Source organism: Rhinolophus ferrumequinum, chromosome 6, assembly GCF_004115265.2.
Source record: "Rhinolophus ferrumequinum isolate MPI-CBG mRhiFer1 chromosome 6, mRhiFer1_v1.p, whole genome shotgun sequence".
NCBI classification, from domain to species: Eukaryota; Metazoa; Chordata; class Mammalia; order Chiroptera; family Rhinolophidae; genus Rhinolophus; species Rhinolophus ferrumequinum.
In genome coordinates, this window is record NC_046289.1 from 83,506,426 (window position 1) to 83,528,299 (window position 21,874).

The 21,874-nt window shown below is 42.5% G+C and overlaps 1 pseudogene; it reads right to left on the bottom strand.

Moving 5' to 3' along the window:
• Window positions 1-15,533: 15,533 nt before the first annotated feature.
• Window positions 15,534-16,091, bottom strand: LOC117023806 (ferritin heavy chain-like; annotated as a pseudogene).
• Window positions 16,092-21,874: the final 5,783 nt, after the last annotated feature.

A 21,874-nucleotide genomic window follows, 5' to 3' on the forward strand; every position in this document is an offset into this window, starting at 1 on the left:
TATAAACGCTGGCAGGGGATTTCTCCGGGGCGGGGTCAGGCGCGGGGAATTTCCAAGCCAGTCAGACCAGAAAAGAGAACTGGCCTCGTTCTACGGCGGAGGGAAAGCAATCTAAACCCTAAGCAGGGTTCATCAGAGAAACTCCCAGCGATGAGCCACTGGGGTCATGCACAGGGAACTTTTTGATGAACGCTGAGTGGCTGGAAAGTCCTCCCGACAAGGCCCCCTCCCGGTACTTCCCTGCAGCCTGCACTCAGTAATCTTGTCCCTCTGCAAGAAACCTTCTTTCCCTGGGGTTTCCCACGATCGATTGGATTTGGGGTCCTCGGCTGCAGAGATCCCAAAGATGCAGACTTGCTGGGCGGTTCCTCGTTGGGGTTTGCCAACCTGCCGGTCTTTTCCGTTTTTTTGATCTATTGGAAACGCGAGTGGAAATGATGGCTGGGTGTAGGGATTCGTTTCCTCAAACTTCTGTCTGCAGGGAAGAACGCACTGGCGGGGAGAAGGGATGCCTCTGCGTGCCTGCTGACCCCAGGCTGTTTGCAGTGCAGGGACACGTAGCACTCCCCCAGCCCCCTCAGGTAGAAGGTGTGCAAGTTTTGGCGTTAAAAACCTAAATGCTTGGAGAGCCCTCAACTAGTTTCCTCGGGACTAAAAATCCTGGTGACTGGGGAGGGGTAAGCACTCTGCCCTCTCTCCCCTGTATGTGAGAAAATGCTGAACAGGAACTTTTTTTTAAAAGTAGGGCAAGGTAGTAGAGGTTGTAGATGCTTGACAATAACGAAATAATTATTGAGGTGGTTGTGCTCCCTGAATTGCACTGTGGTGCTGCAGAGAATGGATCCTGAGCCTACTTCGGGGTGCCACGCTGGGCAACTTTCCAGAGGCATTTGGAGAAGGACGCTGAAGAATGGGTTGAGTGGTGACTTACTACCTAACATTGGGCCTTAAGTGATGGCTAAGAAAGTAGCTGCTAGGCATACTGCAGGAAGCTCAAGGGGTGCCAACTAGTCCCCATCCTGCCCCTCCTGGTTCCTTGCTCTCCTGTCCTGGGGGAGGGCAGCGGTTGGACTTACCATGCATGCAATGTGGGTAGGCACTCCAGGCTCACTATCCTCTGTTTTCAACTACAGAAATAGAATGTATACTCTCCTCTGCACCCTCACCTCCTAGCCAACAATCCAGTGAAGTTAATTGATTGACCCTTAGCATTGGTCCCGGCAAAACAAAGCAACTTTGGTCCCAATTCTTCACAATTAGTTCCAAGAGGTCTCTCATAGTTTTGCAGATTTCTGAGGGTTGTTGCAATCATCTTTAACTTGCCGGGCCATGTACTTACCAAGCTTGATCCTCTCTGAATCTCCCTCTCCTCAGCCCTCACCCCCATATCTGAATGTAGGGAATCTGGGTCAGTGAGGGTGACAGACAAAATATGGGGGGGGGGAGTAAAATCAAGAAATAAAACCTTCATGGTAGTAATGATCACATGCTAAAATGAAAACTTCCCAGGGATACACTCTGCTGTCTCTGTAGGCATGTGATACACAACTACACAAGTTTTCAGGCAAGGTGGAACAGTGACTATAAGTAGAAGATCTCAATTCCAGGCTCTATCTCTAATTAAGTGCATCTTAATTGGAGGTATCAATTAACTTTGCTGTAGTATACCTGCTTGGATTTAATGCTTTTTGGGTTTTTTTTTCCCCCAGCTTAAAAATTGTATTAGTTGGCCACACATGCATGTATAAACCCCTGCTTAAGAGTGATCGTGTCTCTTGGAAATTCACAGTATATATTTTTGGAAGGACTCCAGCACCTTATGCAACACATTGTTCTCAGAACTAATCTTGTAAGATAGGTAATATTCCTACTTTCCTAAAAATAAACTGAAATGCAGAGAAATTTACCTAGGTACCCCATGGCAGTTAATCTAATTTCTGTCCCAACATATTAATCATTTGGCCAAAGCTGTTGTGGTAGGTATTAACACTTTTGAAGACACATTTTGAAAATGAGACCGAATATGTTATAATTTGGAAGATACTCAAAGTATTTTCTGCTCCAATTGTTGGATAAAATAGAGGGTAGATGTTTCCCTATCGGGGGTATTCATGTCTGTAAGAAAAAAAGTACAGAAAAGTCGAACTTGAGATGCCCCACTAATAAAAGGGTACCATAGGAGAGAATTTTTAGCTGCAGGTTTCAAATGATTATTAAAAAAGAAAATCATAAAAAGAAAGAAAAAATCATGCATAAGTAAAAGTATCTAGGGAGTAAGTTTCTTTGTACCTCTTTTAATGACTTTATGTTCTTGATGGCCTTAAGGACCTAGTCGTCTTTATTCCCAATTGTTTAGTGTGATTCCTGGTGGTAAGAGTCAGGCGCAGGTGTTCTCTGATTTGTCTCAGAGGTTTTGGGAATTTGGCGAGGTGCCAAGCCTTGGTGACCTGTCCCTATGGTGGGGATTCCCAAGGAGGTACCTTTTGTTTTTCTGCAACCTGGGAGACAGTTTTGAATAATGTGATCCAACAGGTTTTCTCTCTATCATCTATAGCTCTCTACATTGAAATCAACAAATATTACAACTTGGGCAATAAAGAACACACTTGGAAATCAGAAAACATGAGCAGAAGGGCCAGAAAAAGACAGCAAAACTTTGATTTCTGGTTTAGAAAGACCTTTATGGACTCCTGGGCACTTAGGGTTCTCCCCACCTCATTGTCACACATTTTAGCTCATCTTGACCATTTTGAAGATGTTAAACCTTAGGTAACTAATTTTTAAATGTCATTTGGCTTTTTTATTTTGAATGCAGAAGAAGGCAAACGAATGAATCTGTTAACCCCGAAGCTGCTTTATAGTTTAGTGCAGAATGCAGCCATAGAGAAGGAGAGGATGGCCAGGGGTGCTCAGGGGCTTCACTGTGGGCAGGCGCACCCCTCTGGGAAAAGGAGCACCAGTGTGTGACTTCATTTATTCTTCCTGGGTGGGAAATGCACAATGTGGACTGAACCTACGGCCTGAAGTGCCCAATGGCCTGGCAATGTGGAGATGCTTCTCTAAGTTCAGCCAAGTGGACCAACATATTTGGCTTTTCCTAATATCCTGGGCAGCGTGTCCTGTGCCAGTTGCCCTAGCCAATTGAAATTGTTTTAGCCCCAGCATATAGAACTGCAAAAGGCTACCCATCACTCAGTGCAGCCAGGCTGGGAGAGAGAGGAGCGCGACAGAGTCCTGAAGGCCAAGTGAGTCCGACACACTGCTGATGGACCGCGCTGCTGCGAAATTCTGAATTTATATTCTGCTTCCAATCCCAGGCTCAGTCTTCTTTCCACCTCTAGTGGTTAGCAACCACCTGCATCCATCCTCCTCAGAATCTGAGCTCCCAAGCTCTGAATTTCCCCACAGAAAAACAGCTGTCAGGACCTTTATTCATAGTGACCTGCAAATAAGACGGTCAATGCGTTTATGTGTATCTTTTGCTACAAATTCTGCGTTTTGATGGGGATCAAAGTGTTAAAGGGTATCGAACTCAAATACTTACCTTATAGGGGCCAGATAGGTTTCACAGAGGAGTGAAGGTGGCCGTGTGAGTCCAAGAGGGAATGGTGGCATCTTCAGCAGTTGGCCTGACAGCATGTCCACAGCTCAGGCAATGTTTGCCAAACAGCACTTTGCATTCAGTACTGATGTTAAGAAAAAAAAAAATCAAAACATGGATTTTGATGTGACCATTTTCAAGTTTTAAAATATTGTGAAAACCAAATAAAATGCATTTCTGCAACTTTTGGCAACATGGAGCCCACAGGCCCTGATCTTACAACCTGTTTCTCAGCCAGGGTATGATGTTTTCATGGTGCTTTGGGAGAAGGCACTCACCTTCAGCTCCCGTGGTGTCAGGGGGTCTCTGCTCCTCCGTGTAAATGGAGGCTGGGGTGGAGTGTGTCCATCTAGGAAGTGTGGTCTGCCCTGGCAGGCAGGGTTGGAATCAGAGGCTCTAAGCCCTGAAGAAAACTTGATCCCTCCCTCAAAGAACTGTTCAACACTACACTGTAAAATTAGTATAACAAGTTCAACCAAGTTCTGGTTTTTCTCACAATAAACATCTTTTTGGGGTGTTCCTGCTCTGCTCGTACCCCAACCTTGTGCCCAGCTTGTCTGTTGGGTAACCTGCCGTCAGGGAAGGAGGAGGCCTGCATGTGTCATCCCTGCACGTGTCAGCCCCCAGCCAGAATTCCTGGCTCTCCCTTTTCACTGTTTGTAGGCAGTAACCAAGGAGTACCTACCTGTAGGGGTGTAGGTTGTTCGCGTTCTGTTGTGTTTGTGGAGAAGTAGTTGGATCAGGAAGAGAAGTAGGCTTAACAGCACATTGCTTCCTCTTGATGCTAGTGTATGTGCTCTTTTGTCTTGGGTGTAAATTCATCCTGAGTTTAGTCAGGGCGTGAGGGGACTTAGCACTAGGGCCGTTCCACACAAAAGACTGGTACTCAGCTAGATATGGTACATAAATGAGACGAGGTGCCTGATCTTGGCACCATAATCAGGTGAGGAGCTCGTGATCCTTTTTGGTATCAGAGGCAAAATCCACCACCAGAAACTATAGGGATATGGACATTGTTTTCCCTCTATGGTCTAAGGTATGGGGATTGGTTTAGGACAAAGGTAAAAAGAATCACAGCTGCCAAAAGATTTGGTTCGGATTACAAATAGGTGAAAGATTTAGGAATCTTGACCCTCAGCTCTTTCTTGCAATTACTAAGCTAATGTCTTTCCCAAACCTCCTTTCAGAGCCTCTGTTCCCTGGAATAGAGCCCCAGATTACTTGGATATTTATTTAAAATTGAGATGTCTGAGGCTATGAATGGAGGATGCCTCTAAAAATATTGATTAGGAAAGTTATTTTTCGGCTGATTTTTAAATACTGGAAGCAAATGAGAGACAGAGTAAGAAGGGTCACAAACAGAAGCCGGGAGAAAGGGGGAAACTGGCCTGGAGCATTTTTCCTTTGTCCCCAGGTCTCAGCTGTCAGAGTCCAGTCCCATGATTGTGACATATGTCCTCTGGACAAGTCACTCAGCTTGGCTCAGGAATGCTCATCTTTTCCGATATCCTAGGGCTGTTTATAGGCTACAGTTTAGGGATTATTTTACCAAGAACACTGATATTTTCAGAAAGTGAGGTAGATTAATGCCTCACCAAGTCTCTAAATGCTAATATTTGAAAATTGGGCCCATTTAGGAGAGAAGTTAAAAAGTGTGGGAAAAAGTGTAGGGGTGCCCCCTACATGCGTTGATGGAAACTCAAGAGGGGGGAATGTGGGTGATTTGACAGCATGGGTATCAGTCTTGGTAAATAATCTATCTGGGTGTTGGTTTTGGTAAATAATCTATCTGAACATGATGGAGAGCAGGAAAGCACAAGTACAACCTAGTGACAAAGTTGGTTCTGCTGCCTTGAAGGGCTCAGATCCACCTCCAGGTGGCCAGAGCATCAGGACAGGGAGGTAGAAGGAAGGATGGGGATTCACAGGAGAAAGAGGAGGCTACATCCAGGGCAGGAGCCTGGAATAAGGGGAGTTAAACAAGGATGGACGGGAATTTTTCCTTCAGAAATGGCAGTCCGGACACCAAGAGGAGCATAGTATGGATGGTGCTGTCTACAGCGACACCTTCAGGCTGTCTGTGGAATAACTGTTCTTCGAGGAATCACTTTTTTTTTTTGTTTTTTGGTTTTTTTTAATTAAAGTTTATTGGGGTGACAATTGTTAGTAAAATTACATAGGTTTCAAGTGTACAGTTCTGTAATGCATCATCTATATATCCCGTTGTGTGTTCACCACCCGGAAATTACATTTTCTTGAGGGGATTTCAGAAAGTTGGGTTGAGGATGTGTACTGGTACTGGACGTGTAGATGTGGCTGCAGTACATTGTTTGTCACAGTCCCGGGGGGGAAGCTGTGAGCCTTCCGTCTCCTGAAGTCCCCATAGCTGATCAGTTCAGTTCATTCTGCTTTTGAAATGACTCCAGCCCATCCCCTTTCCAGTTCCACCATCCTCAAACGAGTACAGGCCCTGTTTTACAATAGTAGCCTCTCAATTTATTATTTATACATTTATTGAATACTTACCAGGATCTGCACCTGACACACTCTATCCTACTCACTTAGGTGAGAACCTTAGGTAATAAAGGTTATTAGGACAGGAGGGAAAGTGAGCCAGCAGATAACCCTTACCAATCTGAGGCTCAGAAGTGGTAAGTCACTCACTCAGAAGCCGGCATTCAAGCCCATCACCCTGTGCTGCCTTCCTATCGTTCTTCTCCATACTCAACAATGCTGCTTGACTGTCCTCTTTTAAAATTTTCAAAGATATTGGCACAAATTATAGGTTGTATTATCTATGGTATTAAAAATTCGTTGATTTTAAAACGGAAACATTTGCACGTAGTTAAAAAAATAGTTTAAAAATTCAAGAGATCAAAAAGGGTTACAATTACACAATTACAACTCCTTTCACTACAGTTTCTAACACATTTTCATCATGTAATTTCCTGTAACACAACCTCTCGTGACCTACCATGGCCTGGAGGACAGAGTCGGAATTCCTCTGGTAGCATTGAAAGCCCTCCAGAGTCAGACTCCATGTAGCTTGGCCACTCCTAGTCCCAGCAACACTCGCCCTGCGCTGCTCTGGCTTTCACTGGGATATGTCCTCTGTTCTCCCTCCCTGTCCAAGGACCAACTTCTTTCCACTTCCTTGCCAGAACCACACTTACCCCCAGTCCTCCACCTTTCCAAGAGTCCTTCCTTGACTTCCTCTTCTTGGAGTGTTCTTCCCTCTTCTGAATCTTTTCTAATTCTTATGGTCTATCTTGGACGTTGGGCCCATGGTCACACATTGCCTTGTACTGCTTAGTTATTGCTCATATCCCCTTTGACACTTCACGATACGGGGTGGAGGGGGCACCGCTGGGTGGGACAGAGAACATGCATTGCTTCTGTGTCTCCCTTGTCCAGTCTGTTGTTTAAGGCATAAGTATCCTCTGTTCTTTAGACCCATCATAATTGTTCTTTGACTCTTCTTCTCTGTTAATACCTCCCTCTGCATCCAATCAACTTTTCTTCTCTATCTGGAAATTATCTCAAGAGCTCACCTGGCCCAGCTTCTGCCTTGTAGTGAGTAAGATGTTATCGTTCCCATTTTACCAAGGAAGGAGGCATTGTGGAATAAAGGTTATTAGGACAGGAGGGAAAGCGAGCCAGCAGATAACCCAACCCAGGGCCGGAGCCCGAGTAAGAGGAGTGAAGACGTTATTGATAGACCTAGGTAGTGCCCCCTTCTTTCCTCTTCTGCTGACTGACACTAACCTCTAGGGTGGGACCCAGGTTCAGGAAGAAGACTTGCCTTCTCACAACCTTCAGGACGGAGATAAATGAGGTCCTGGAGACTTGCTGATGGCTTAGTCAAGCTCCCCAGGACAAGAGATCAAAAAGGAAATTGAGGCAGAAGCTCTAGTTTAGAGACATTAGATGAACATTTGCCTGGAGTATCCCCTGTGTCAAAAATCCTTTGGGGACATAGAATGAGGGGAAGGAGGCTGAATCAGTGTGGTTGATGGAGAGGTTGCCCAGCAGGGCAATCCATCATAGAGCTCCCATTAGTGGACTGCAAGGCTGACGCCCATGGACATGTGCCTGGCTGGACCTAGCAGAGGTACAGCTGTTAAGGCCCAGCTGCTGCCCTTTCACGGTGAGCTTTCATGGCTTTCAGAAACGGCAGCATTTCCAACACAAAATATCATCCCCTTGAGAGCTTGACCTAGTTTAACAAAGCATATATACACTAACCTAGTCAGTGTTTAAAATGAAAAGTCCTTGGTGTGCCAAGAATGATGTACAGTTTGTAGTCCATCTGACCAGGCAACATCTAGCACAATTCATTTCCCAGATAAGTTTCTCTTAAAGAGAAAATCCTGGGGAGGAGTTTAGATTATCCAGAGCAGGCTCCACATCACATCTTGGACTCTGCTCACAGAGAACTTCATTCAAATAACATTACATTATGAACATACGCCAAATTGTTTTTATTAAAGTAGCACAGGGAGCTATTAGACATGTCAGATGTCAGGGCATCTTGGCAACTTTCCACTGTTAAAGACTTTTACTTCACACTTCAGATCTTTTTATTCTCACTTCATGTCTAGCAATTTGTCAGGCCAACCTTGGGTGATTCATATTGGCGACAGCGAGATTGAAAATGAACATAGAGGTAGGTACATGGGAGGGTTGCTGTCTGTAGGGTGTTGAACTGAAGCTAAAAATAGGTGGGGGTTCCTGGGGCAGCCGGCTTCGTGGCCACAGGCACCACAAAAGGAAAACTCAACAGGGGGAATCTGCCCACCAGAGAGGACAAAAGCCCCAACCTTTGTTATCCTTTTTGCCCCACAGCAAAAGCTCAAGGTGACAGTGAATTTGGTGTTTTCAAAATGTCACAACTCCCACAGACAGGCTCTCACTCCTTCCCACCCCCAGACCACTTATCAAAGGTTTTCCCTCTGGGTAAATTCGCTTTCTTAGTTCCTGCTGCAGAATTAGGCACTGATTATCTGCTCTCAACTACCGGTAGCTATGTTTAGTCAAAGGACTGGTTAAGATAAAGGAAATGTGACATAGTGACACATATGGCTAATATGAAAAAAAGAAATCTCTAAAGAAAAAAAAGTGCTATATATAAAGAAAAAATAAACATTAATTTGTTAAGCACTTATTTTGTGCCAGGCATTGTGCTGGGGTCTGGAGGTGCAAAGAAAATAAAATGGGGCTCCTGTTCTCGAGGAGCTTATAGGCTGGTGGGTAGATAATCAGGGAAATGATTCTGGTACAGAGGAATAAGGGCTGTGGTTGCAGTAAGAACAAAGTGATCAGGGAGCATGGAATGGGAAGCTCAAGCAGCCTGGGAGGGTTGGTCAAGGACAGCTTGTAAGGGCCAAATAGGAGTCAGACAGGAAGAAGAAGGACATGCCAGGAGAAGGTCGAGTCTGTGGCAAAGCACGGAGATGCGAAGCAAGCAGTTGCACATGGCGTGGTACATGGTAGAGGGAGATAAGACTGCTAGGCAGGTAGGACATGGTGCTGGCTGTGTGGCCGAGCAGAGAATCTGGAACAGCACCCTGAAAGCCACGGAGAGCCACTGGAGGACTTTCCACGGTGGCCGTCTTCAGTGTGTGTTTTGGAAGACAGTGTGGCAAATAGACGAGCGTGGGTAAGACCTGAAGCTGGTGACCAGTTAAAGGCAGCAACTGGAGAGTGAAGATAGAGATGGCTAAAGAGAGATCCCAGAACAAGGATCTACAGGTCTTGGTGACTGGCTGTATGAGAAGGAAGGTGAAGGAAACATCTAGAAGCTCTCAGTTTCTGACTTAGTCTACTCGGTGGGAAAATAGGAGGAAGAGTGGGTTGGAGGAAAGATGATAAATTTTGTCTTGAGGTGCGTGGTGGATATATAACAGGTAATTTAATGTGGGGAGTTCTAAGAGAATGATATGCTTGGAAGTCATCAGCTTATTTGAGAAATAGCTAAAGTCAGGGCACGGACAAAGCCACCCAGGAATTGTGTGTAGCATTCCAAGGACAAAGAGGGAAACATCAGCATTTAAGGAGTGAGCTGAGGCTAAGAAGCCAACAAAGCAAACTGATAAAGAACATCCAAAGGGATGGGAGGGGAACCTAGGAGAGGGGGCTGTCCCAGAAGCTAAGAACAGAAGTACAAGATGGTCTTTGTAAAAAGTGTCAAATATGGCAAGATTGTGTGTCAGTGTGAACTCCTTGCTCATTCAGGCTAACTGGAGAAGAAAAAGGCCAAGCTGAAAGAAAAGTTTTCCTTAAGGTATGATGTTGAATTACTTGCAAAAATACAATTACAGGGCTAAGGAAATTACAAGCTTTAAGGGCTGTGATTGAAAGATTTATCATTAGTGCATTAAAAGCATATAATAAAAATGTATCATCTCTTTCACTTTGTAAGTAAACGGATGGAGGAAGATGAAGTGAAGGGGTATACCCAAGGTCACACAATTAAAAAGATCAGAACTAGAATCCAGATCTCTAGATATTTAGCTCACTGTTCTTTCCTCTGTATCAGTGGTTGGTTTTCAAACTGCAGCTTGTATTAGAGTCACCCGGAGGGCTTTTATTAATTAAAAAATTTTAAATTGTTAAATTACAGTTGATATTCAATATTAGTTTCAGGTGTACAGCATACTTGTTAGACGTTTATATAACTTACGAAGTGATCCCCTGTAAGTCTTGCACCCACATGACAGCATATACGAGTATAGTTATTATAATATTGACTATGTTCCCTAAGCTGTGCTTTACATCTCTGTGACCATTTTGTAACTGCCAATTTGTACAAGATACCTCTCCCGATTCTTACCCACCACATGCAGGTGTGGGACCAACATGTTCCTGGTCTCCACCCCTCCTACCAGTCTTGATGTGGCTTCTTTATATCCTTAGTTATAGGGCTTCTGTTTAGCTGACATCAGGTGGTTCTCAAGAGTGGTTTGTTCTATAATTGAGCTGTAATCTTGATGTGGTGCTGGGAGGAAGTGAGCACAGTGTTTACCTATTCCACCATCTTGACCAGGAGTCCTAGAGTCACTCGGAGGGCTTTTAAAATGCACTTTGCTGAGCCCCACCCCCAGAGATTTTAATTCAGTAGGTCTGGGGTGGGGCTTGAGAATGCATTTCTTATAAATTCTATTGTTTCTGTATCTTTAACACTTAAAAGTACTTGAGGGTTCTAGAAAACTATTATGGTTCCCATTTTGCTTAATCATTCTCTAAGAAACCCTCAATATAATATTAATTTGCTTAGAAGTAATATTTGTGTGGATCGGAGTGTCGTTGTGGAAAGTATGACGATGGAACTGAACTTTATTAATTCGAAACTCTGTTTTGAGCACTTACACTGTTCTAGACACTCTTCTAGGCATTGGAGATATAGTCAAAAACTGCCCTCAGGGAACTTATCTTGTGCAAGAGACACAAATATACTAGGTATGAAGTAAAATATTTGTTAGTGAGAGTGCTAAGGAGAAAAATGAATCTCCTTAGGAAGGAAAAAGGATAGAAATGTCAGACCGGGAGGACATGTCGAAATTTTAAGTAGGGTGGCGAGGAAGACGGGAATGCCGTATTGAAGAAAAGCTCTGAAGGAAGGGAGAGAGTTAGGTGTCTGGACATCTAGGAGAAGAACAGTCAGGGCAGTATTCAGGGAGTACTAAGGCCCTGAGGTGGGGGCACTCTTTGAGAAACAGCAGGGAATAAGGATGGGTGAAGCAGGGTGAGTCAGGGGAAGCGTAATAGGAAATGAAGTCAGAGACAACAAAAAGTCAGATAAATGCTGCGATCTTGGAAACTAATTTTAAACATTTAGGAAATTCTTCCATAAAATGTCACTCCATTTCTCTCGTACTAAATTGTACTATTTACGTGTGAGGAAACATTAGGTCCCAAACTTGAGCTGTGGACCTCCCAATACTGAAGGGTGATAGCAGTTCCCTCCACCAAGTAGCTAATGAGTTTGCTCAGCTGCTAGTTTCCCTAAACAATTGAATACAGACCAGTCTGGAGAGACAGATATAGAAGGAAATACGTTTCATTGGCCACCTTTTATGTATATATGTGATTTACACTCACGCACCCACCTACCTCTTCACCAAATTCTGAGATAATTGCCCTGGCAATGTCTGGCACATTTTTTTTGTATTACAGAATTACATTGTCTGCACTTCTGGGAAAAATTGACCTCACCCAGATGAGTTGTGGGTGGTGGCTCAGACTTTCAGTTTGTCAGCCTGCATTCTTTTTATGGTCAAGCCTTTTCTGGCCCACCCCACAACCACCTGTACTGGGTGGGGGGAATCATTAACACATTAAAAGACAGACTTAAAAAAAAAAAGATAGACTAAGATGTTTTGTCTTTCTGGAAGATTACTGAATTTATATTCAAACATAAATCTTTAAAGTAACTGTTGCCACAGTGAAAGGCAAACTACTAGGCTGGGTGATGAATCATTGTTCTAAGAAAGTTTTGCGTTTTCTTATATTTTCACATAAACAGTCTGACCTGGAATAGAATTGGCTCTATGGCACACTGAAGTGCTTAACTGTTGTTTGTGAAACCTGGGCTAGGTCCTGCATAAAAACTTGTGTCCTAGACCTCTGAGAACGTTTTCACACTGGTACATGAGAAATAGTTTCTAGCAAAACAAAAGGATTCTAAGCTTCCCTCAAATTTTGGTTCTGCGTCTTCAGAGACCACATTTGTTTCCTTGAACAGAATATAGTTTTGAAGCCATAGTGGCAAATTAGCAAGTTATCTGTGGATAAAGATGACAAAGTATCGGATATAAAAACGCATATGAGTTTTCATTGATGACGTTTTTCTTCCCAGACGTCAATTGGCTGTTAGTGGCCCACATAGAATAGAGGGTGACTTTCCGTAGGTGAAGTTTCCCACCTGTCTAGAACAGGCCTGCTGTCCCACCCAGAAAGACCCTGCTCCAAGACCCTAGGCGACTGGTCCTGCTCCTGGGCACTGAGGGCTCTTTGGGGTAGGGACAATTTCTTATTGATCCCTAGACTCGGAGACAGTAAGGGCTGAAGTGCCAACCACTTCTTTTATGCTTAAAGCATGTCTCAATAACCTCACCAAGTGGTCTAGCAACTTGGGTAAAACACCTCTAGTGTTTGCACCTAGGAAGAGTACTAGAGGAGAAGGGGGACCCCAATTCCATTTACTCAGGAGGGCCTTTGTGCTGGAGTTAGTTTTGATGAGGTTAATCTGTTAATTAAAAGAGAGGAAAAAGGGAACTTGGCTAATTCCTCTTTTGCCAAATGAAACAATATTGTGGATGGAGAATCAAGAATATCTTTTTGGAAAATAACTAAATGGCAAGCACCCTACACTCCTATTTTCCTCCTAATGAAAAAAACAATCCCAAATGCCAGACCACAAAAGCAAAATGCTTAATAGTGACCCCTTCACCCCAGGAAGCCACTGTTCGTTGTCTCCACCAACAAAAACACATTTTATGGCCCAGTCTTTACGTGAATCATTCTGTGAAAATGATAGCAAATGTAATAACTCCGGACAGCTGCAATTATCTAAATGTCTCTCTATTAGCCATGTGAATGGCTAAAGGCTTATAATCAAATCACAGTGAATGCTAATTGAAATCTAATGTGTGTGATTAGGTATCAGAATTTGATTCCAAAATTGTTAGATACAGACAAGGTCCATCAAATTACACTAAAAATATCGTAACCTCAATGGCAAAGGAGATGGATTCTTTCAATAAACAGATCCAACTGGAACTGGTTTGTACGGTGTCACCGCCACCTACTGGGATTTAGTGGAACTGCAGAGACTCTCTCCTTCGAAGTGGGGCACAGCTAATTGTAATTTTGTGGTTGAATATAATTAGTGATTGTGGAGAACATTAACAATGTTCATGTCTGAAAGAAGCATCCAAGAAGAGTACAGCTAGGAGGGCATATACTGGCAAGAAGTAGAGGTGAAGTCGGATGGACTCAATGGGACCAGATCATGGAGCGCTGCTGAGTGAATGGAAAGAGAAGTGATCCTTAATATCCCATGTCGCAGGCGACATCCTTCCTCTCTTAGTCTCTGCTAATGGAAAACTCACTTACTGTTTGTAGTACCTCTAGAATAAATGACACTTTATTGAATCTCTAATGTGGTATGAACACAGTCTCAAAATCTTGCTGAGTAATAGAAGTATAAAATGTGGTCCCTCTCTCAGGCAGTTTTTAATCAGTTCTGTAGGGTGATTAGAGTACATGATTATACTAGCAGTTAAGGACTGACTTTTGTCATATGCCAGTCTCCTAAGAAAGAATGTTTGGATGTAAATTTTTTGAGGCTTTGCATGTATGACAGTGCTTTTCTTCTAAAATCATACTTGAGATAGTTTGGCTAGATAAAGTATAATTTTCTCTCACTTGTTGAATGCATAGGGAAGCTTGACTGTAAAATATATGCCCCTGGAATGTGAGACGTAGTAGAGGGATGGCTAGTCAGATTTGTTGCTTAATTTACTAACTACATAAACTTAAGATCTACATATCTGCATATTGGATTTGGCCTGAATTAACCCTGATATTTTTTCCAAAAAATTTATTGTAAAATACACATAACATAAAAACTAATATCTTAATCATGTTTAACTGTACATTTCAGTGGTATTAATTACCTTCATGTTGTTGAATAACCATCACCACCGTCCATCTCTAGCACTCTTAATCTGGCAAAACAAAACTCTGTACCTATTAAACGTAACTCCCCATTTTTCTCTGCCCCCAACCCATAGCAGCTACTATTCTACTTTCTGTCTCTATGATTTTGACCCTGCTTTCAGTTCTTTTGGGTATATATCTACACCCAGAAGTGAAATTGCTGGTGTGGAGACAGAGTCCCGGAGAGCAATTTCCAGGCTCTCGGCCTCACGTGGAAAGGTGCTGGCTCAGTTAATCAGATGGCCATCTGCTGTGGCTGGGTGGCCATCAGCTGTAACTAGTTAGCTAGCCATTAGCCACTGATATATCTGCTGTGGCTGCACTGGGGGGTTGGTTGGTTGGCAGAGAAGCAGACTGCGGATTGCGGCTAGCAAGTGGATGGCGAATTGCGGATCATGTAGATCCTACTTCCTGTGTCTTGCCTGGTCGCCAGCGAGACTGGGGTGCAGGAAGACCCCTCGTTGGGGTACTGGCAGATGTTTGCTTTTGTGTCTTGACCAGCCACCATTGAGAATATAGTGGTATGAACTCCCCTATCTCTGGCTCTGTTGTTGTTCCTTTTTGGCCTCACCACATCCTGTGTTCTGGTGCGGGGAGCAGGAGCTAAGTCCCTGCATGACAGCTGGATTCTATGCTAAATCTATTTTTAATGTTTTGAGGAACCTCCATACTGTTTTTCACAGTGGCTTTACCATTATGTATTTACACGACCAGTGCACAAGGGTTCCAATTTCTCCACGTCCTTGCCAACATTTGTTATTTTGGATTTTCTGATAGTAGCAATCCTGATGGATACGAAGAGGTGTCTAATTGTGGTTTTGATTTGCCTTTCCCTAATGATTAGTGAGGTTGAGCTTCTTTTCAGGTGCTTGTTAGCTATTCAGATATCTTCTCTGAAGACATGTCTATTCAAGTCCCTTGCCCATTTTTGAATCAGGTTGTTTGGGTTTTTTGTTGTTCAGTTTTAGGAGTTCTATATATATTCTGCATATTAATCCCTTATCAGATATATGAGTTGCATGGGTTGCCTTTTCACTCTGTTCAAAGGGGCCTTTTGCGGGGAGGGGGTTACCAAATTGCTTTATTTGAAGGAATGATACAAATGAAAGCTATTTTGGTAAAATCTATAGGAAATGTAACCTCAACATGCAGGCACTGCCTTGGTGACCAAAGAAGTCACCTCCGTGTCCAGGGGAAGCCAGCCTAAGGCTCAGCTGTCATTATCACGGTCTCCCTGGGTGTGCTTGTCAAACAAATACTTTGCCATGCCAGATTTCCCGAGCCCCAAGTTGTTTTTGTAGTCCCTCAATTTTTTGATGGATTTCACCTGCTCATTCAGGTAATGAGTCTCAACGAAATCAGTTGTTTCTTTTGTCAGTTGCTAGTTTATATAGCTCCAGCAGTGACTGATTCGTACTTTCCAAGTGTAATGCACACTCCCTTGCATTCAGCCCATTCTCCCAGTCCTCACAGTGAGGTTTCTTGATATCCTGAAGGAATATTCGGTCACCTCGTTGGTTCTGCAGCTTCATCAGTTTCTCAGTATGTTCCCTCTCCTTATGAGATTGGTGAAGAACATATTTGGCAAACTTCTTCAAAGCCACATCATTGCAGTTAAAGTAGTAAGACATGGACAGATAGATGCAGGAGGCATGGAACTCCAGGTTGATCTGGGGGTTGATGGTAGCCTCTGGATCCTTGTGGTAGTTCTGGGCCCCAGTGAGGTGGATGCAGTAGTCATTGCGGGTGGGTGAGGAGAGGTGGCAGCAGCTGCCCAGCTCTGGAGCAGCAGTGGGGACCTTGGGGTGGTCTGACAGCACTGGGAGGAGATGGGAGCGCTGGCTGACAGCGGGGGTGGGGGATGAGAGCCTGTTCCCTCCAAGCACTGTCGAAGCAGGAAACTATGCCAACTCTTGGGGAAGACTGGGGGGAGTGTCCTTCAATGCACAAGGGCACAGTTTTTGATTTTCAGTAAGTTCAACTTGTCTATTTTTTCTTTTGTTGCCTGTGCCTTTGGTGTCGTATCCAAGAACTCATTGCCAAATCCAATGTCGTGTAGCTTTTTGCTTTTTGCTGTTTTCTTCTAGGAGTTATATTTTAGGTCTTGTGTTTAGGTCTGCGATTCATTTTGACTTAATTTTTGTATATGGTGTTAGGTAAGAGTCCAACTTCATTCTTTTGTACTCTAACCATCAAAAACGGAATCCATATTCTTCTGAAGTGTACATGGGATATTCTCCAGGATAAACCATATGTTATGCCACAAATTAAGTCTCAACGGATTTTAAAAGATATACTATTAGGTTGGTGCAAAAGTAATTGCGGTTTCTGCAATTATTTTTTAACCCTTTAAACCGCAATTACTTTTGTACCAACCTAATACAAATCTTCTCTGATCACAAGATGAAGTTAGAAATCAATAACAAAAGGAAAACTGGAAAATAAATTCATAGAAATTAAACAACATACCCTTAAATAACGAATGAATCAAAGGAGAAATCACATGGAACATTAGAAAATACTTAGAAACTAATGAAAACAGAAACACCACATACCAAAATTTATGGGATGCAGCAAAAGCAGTGGTGATGGGAAATTTTGTTTCAGTAATTTCTATTTTCTCTATCTTTTCCTAGTTAATCTAGCTAAAGTTTTGTCAATTTTTTTGTTTTCAAAGAGCTGACTTTTGGTTTCAATGATTTTTGTCTATTGTTTTTCTACCCTCTATTACATTTATCTTTGCTCTCATCTTTATTATATCCTTCTTTCTGTTAGCTTTGAATTTGTTTCTTCTTTTTCTAGTTTCTTAAGTTGTAAAGTTAGGTCATTGATTTGAAATGTTTCCTGTTTTTCAATATAAGCGTTTATGGTTACAAATTTCCCATCACCACTGCTTTTGCTGCATCCCATAAATTTTGGTATGTGGTGTTTCTGTTTTCATTAGTTTCTAAGTATTTTCTAATGTTCCGTGTGATTTCTCCTTTGATTCATTCGTTATTTAAGGGTATGTTGTTTAATTTCTATGAATTTATTTTCCAGTTTTCCTTTTGTTATTGATTTCTAACTTCATCTTGTGATCAGAGAAGATTTGTATTAGGTTGGTACAAAAGTAATTGCGGTTTAAAGGGTTAAAAAATAATTGCAGAAACCGCAATTACTTTTGCACCAACCTAATAGTATATCTTTTAAAATCCGTTGAGACTTAATTTGTGGCATAACATATGGTTTATCCTGGAGAATATCCCATGTACACTTCAGAAGAATATGGATTCCGTTTTTGATGGTTAGAGTGTTCTATATATGTCTGTTAGATCTAATTGGTTTATTGTGTTGTTCCTTAATTCTATTTGTTCTATCCATTTTTGTGAGTGGGGTATTGAAGTCTTCAGCTATTATTTTGGAACTATCTATTTTCCCCTTAAATTCTGCAGTTTTTGCTTCATATATTTTGGTGGTCTGTTATTAGGTGCATAACTGTTTATAATTGTTATATCTTCTTATTGTACTCAACTATTTATTAATGTATATATAATGTCCTTCTTAGACTCTTACAAAATTTTTTTGATTTAAAGCCTATTATGTCTCATATTAGTATAGCCACCTCTGCTGTCTTTTGGTTACTATTTGCATGGAGTGTATTTTTCTATCCTTTCACTTTTAACCTATTTGTGTTTTGGAGTTTCTTGTAGATAGCATATAGATGGATCATTATTTTAAATCCATTCTGCCAATCTGTCTTTTGAATACAGGGCTTAATTTATTTACATTTAAAGTAATAACTGATAAAAAGGGATCTCTGTCATTTTGCTATTTGTTTTGTATATGCCTTATAGCTTTTTTTGGTCCCTTGTTTCCTGCATTGCTGCCTTCCGATGGTTTAAATGATTTTTGTTTGTTTGTTTGTAGTAAAGCATCTTAACTATCTTCTGAGTTCCTTTTGTGTATATTCTAGAACTATATTCTTTGTGGTTACCATGGGGATTACATTTAACATCTTAAAGTTATAGCATTCTAATTTGAATTTATGCCAGCTTAACTTTAATAACATACAAAAACTCTGCCCCATACAGCTCCATCCCCATTCCTTTCAGTTATTGATGTCACAAAATCACATCTTTATATATTATATCCAAAATAATAAACGAATAATATTTATAATGCATTAGTCACTTAAGATGTGTAGGAAACAAATTGTGGAAATACAAATCAAAGTCATAATAATACTAGCTATTATACTAATTGTTTTTTAAAAAATGTATTACTGTCTTAAATCATGTAGAAAACCAAACCTAGAGTTACAAACCATTTTTACAATAATGCTAACTTTTATAGTTGCCCACATATTTACCTTTACTGAGATATTTATTTCTTCACATGGCTTTAAGGTACAGTCTAGTGTCCTTTCATTTCTATCTGCAGGACTCCCTTTAGCATTTCCTGCAGGGCAGGTCTAGTGGTAGCAAACTCCTTCAGCTTTTGTTTGTCTTGGAATGTCTTAATGTCTCTTACTTTTGAAGGAAAGTTTTGCCAAGTATAGGATCCTGGTTGACAGTTTTTTTCTTTTAGCGTTTTGAATATATTAGTCTACTGCCTTCTGGCCTTCAAGGTTTCTGATGGGAAATCTGCAGGTAAACTTATAGAGGATCCTTTGTATGTGATGTGTTGCTTCTCTATTATTCCTTTTAAGATTCTCTCTTTGTCTTTCAACAGTGTGATCACAATGTGTCTTGGTGTGGGTCTCTTTGAGTTCATCCTACCTGGAATTTGTTGAGCTTCTTGAATGTTTATATTCACATCTTTCATCATACTGGGACATTTTCAGCCATTGTTATTTCAAATAATCTCTTCCCTTTTCTCTCTATCCTTCGAAGAATGTGTATGGTGGTTTTCTTATACCATAGTTCCCATAGGCTCTGTTGACATTTCTTTAATCTTTTTTCTTTCCTTTCCTCATGCTTGATAATTTCCATTGTCCTATCTTTCTGTTCATTGATTCTTTCTTTTGTCTGCTCAAATATGCCTTTGAAATTTTCATTTCAGTTATTGTGCTTTTCAGTTCTAGAATTTCTTTTTGGTTTCTTTTTAGGTTTTCTATTTCCTTATTGATATTTTGATTTTGTTCATACACTGTTTTCTTGACATTCTCCATGTCTTCTTTTAGTTCTTTGAGCATCTTAAACAATTTTTAAAAAGTCTTTGTGTAGTAGGTCGACCATATGGTTTTTCTCTGGGAAAGTTTTGTTGGTGTGTTTTGTTTTGTTTTTTTCCTTTGAATGGGTCAGACATTTCTGTTCCTTTGTATGTTTTGTGATTTTGTTGTTGTTGAAAACATGAACATTTGAATCTAATGATACATTAACTCTAGAAATCAGATTCTCTCCCTTCCCCAAAGTTTACTCACTTTTGGTTTTGTTTTGCTTTTTAAAAAATTGTTGTAGGCTGTCTCTTCCAAGGATCAGCTTGAGGTGTAGACTTAAGGTCTTCTCAGGTCTTTTGTGAGCCTGTACCTTTCCTTGGGTATGTGTTCAGACTGAGTCCATGTTGTTCCAAGATTTGAGTCTGAGAAGCCATAAGCCCAAAGAAAACACCAGGTGGTTGAGTGTGAGAAATAGGTTTATTGAGCCTTACTGACCAGGAAGAGTTTCTGGGAGTGGCTGACTAGAAGGGTAGTGATCCGCACCCAGGCAGAGAAGAAACAAGGTTATACCGGTCCAGCAAAACAAAGAGCATCCTATGGGAGAAATCATCTGGCAGGTCCTGCAGGCCTGCTCTCAGCACACAGCATCCCAAGAAGCCAGGAGACCTTGACTGCTGGTCAGTGTACAGAACTGACTGTCTGAGAAGCAGCATTCCCATGGAGCCAGGAGACCTTGACTGCCTGCTAGCTTATCTGCCTGTGGGCCAAGTCCCTACATTCCACCCTCCCCCACCCCGTCCCACCCCACCAGCAGTCATAGCTCCTGCATTCTTGCCGGTTAAAGATGTACACTGTAACCAGACACTGCAACAACTATACAGGCAAAGGAAAAACAGTAACAGGCCCAGGAGGAAAGCAACAATACCCAAAAGTGTGAGGTGCCAGAAAAGGGTAAGGAAGGCTAACCAACTAGAAAAGGGGTCATACATAGAGAGCCCTGCTTTATGGGGCTGAGGGTTCTGAATAGTGACATGGGGAGGGGTTTTAAAGACAAGAGTTGGAGACATTACTAGCCTCTGTTCTATACCAATACCTCATGGGGCCTAGATCCCCAAACACTGAGGCTTGGTTTGTCAGTGCCATGGCCAGGAGATTGTGTGTGTGTGTGTGTGTGTGTGTATGTGTGTGTGTGTGTCCCTATGGGTATGTCTTGGGGCATTTGCAAGAGGAGGTGGTTTTCGGTGCCTTGCTGGGGCATAAGACTGTGTTGCTCAGGGACTTGAATTTGGAGGGCCTGGTAAGGCCCAGCTGTCAGGAGAACGTATGTACTGGGCCTTTTTCTTCAAGGGGAGTCGTTGATAGTCCTGAGGGTCTGGTGCAACCAGGCGGTCCACCCCTGGAGGGAGGTGGTCTCTGTTTTTTGTTCTTTTAACAGTCCATTGCTTCGTTTGATTAGGCTGGATTGTAGGGTAAATGAAATGACCATGCCATGTCATGTTGTTTGGCCCAAATCTGGGTAAGGTCTCCAGAAAAGGGTGTCCCATTGTCACTGTCAGTGTGTGTTGGGAGCCCATAAGCTGCTCTTAGGCATTCAAGCCCCCAGATGGTACTCCATTGTGTGGCCCGTTTACTCAGGAAGGCCTGTGGGAGGCCAGTGGCTGTATCCACACAAGTCCGGGTGTATTTACAGCCCTCCGACAGGGGAAGTGGTCCTATGTCGTCGACCTGCCAGTGACGGACACGTTTGTGTTGTCTGCTGATGTGCCCCATGTGTTGCCCCACTTGTTTGACTACATACAGGACATTGTTGACAGAGAGCTTTGAGGTCTTCTGTTGACACATCAAGGTTGTGTGGCCATTGTGCTATGTCTTCTTTTGGTGTTAGTTGGGCCAAGCGCAGGAGGTCGAGGCTATCTGCCTCATGATTTCCAGGTGGGGTATTTAACAGTGCATGAGCTGGGACATGGTACTCTGTGACAGTTTTCATATGGGCAAGACCCATATGACTTGCCATAAGTTCTTGTCCCACAGTGGTCACTTTGAAACCATCCAATTATTTGCAGCCCAGGTGGGGAGCCATAGACTAAGGCCCTTGAAGACCACCCAGCTGTTGGTATACAGGGTGAGTCAGTTGCTTCTAAGACAGTCACCATCCATGCTGCCCATAGTTCGGCCCAATGGCCACTCTGCCCCATTCTAGTATCCCATCATAAGGTATTGGTGAGGGGCTGCCCAGCAATGAAAGTCCATTGGGGCGGCTGCCCTGCTGTAGGGCAGTCTGTGTACCAGACATCTGGTAGGATCGTTTCCCGTCCTTCCTTCACAGGGGATGGTTGTTTGTATATCAAGTGTGTCAGCAGAGAGGCCTGCAGCGCGATAGGTCACGAGTCCCAGAACAGTGTGCATCTCCTCGC